The following is a 290-nucleotide window of genomic DNA, read 5'->3' as shown; positions in this document are numbered from 1 at the left end:
AAACATTTAAACATTACCTACATCAAAAACATTACCTACATAAACATTACCTACATCAAAAGCACATGAAATGAAAGTATCTCAGTGATGTTTACAGAAAGCAAGACATCCAACACAGCAAAGCCAGAACTTAAAACAAAAAGATATTCAGGAAGTCACAGCATGATAAATTAAGGTCTTTGCTTAAGCATGAAGAAGTACAGGGCATTAATCACACTAGGATTAATTTGGGAGGTGTGAAAGAACATAAGGTTTTGAAATTGTATTTCCAAATGAAAAAAATTGGGAGT

This window comes from Penaeus monodon, chromosome 34 (genome assembly GCF_015228065.2).
Source record: "Penaeus monodon isolate SGIC_2016 chromosome 34, NSTDA_Pmon_1, whole genome shotgun sequence".
Taxonomy (NCBI): Eukaryota; Metazoa; Arthropoda; class Malacostraca; order Decapoda; family Penaeidae; genus Penaeus; species Penaeus monodon.
Note: the sequence above shows the minus strand (reverse complement) of the source record.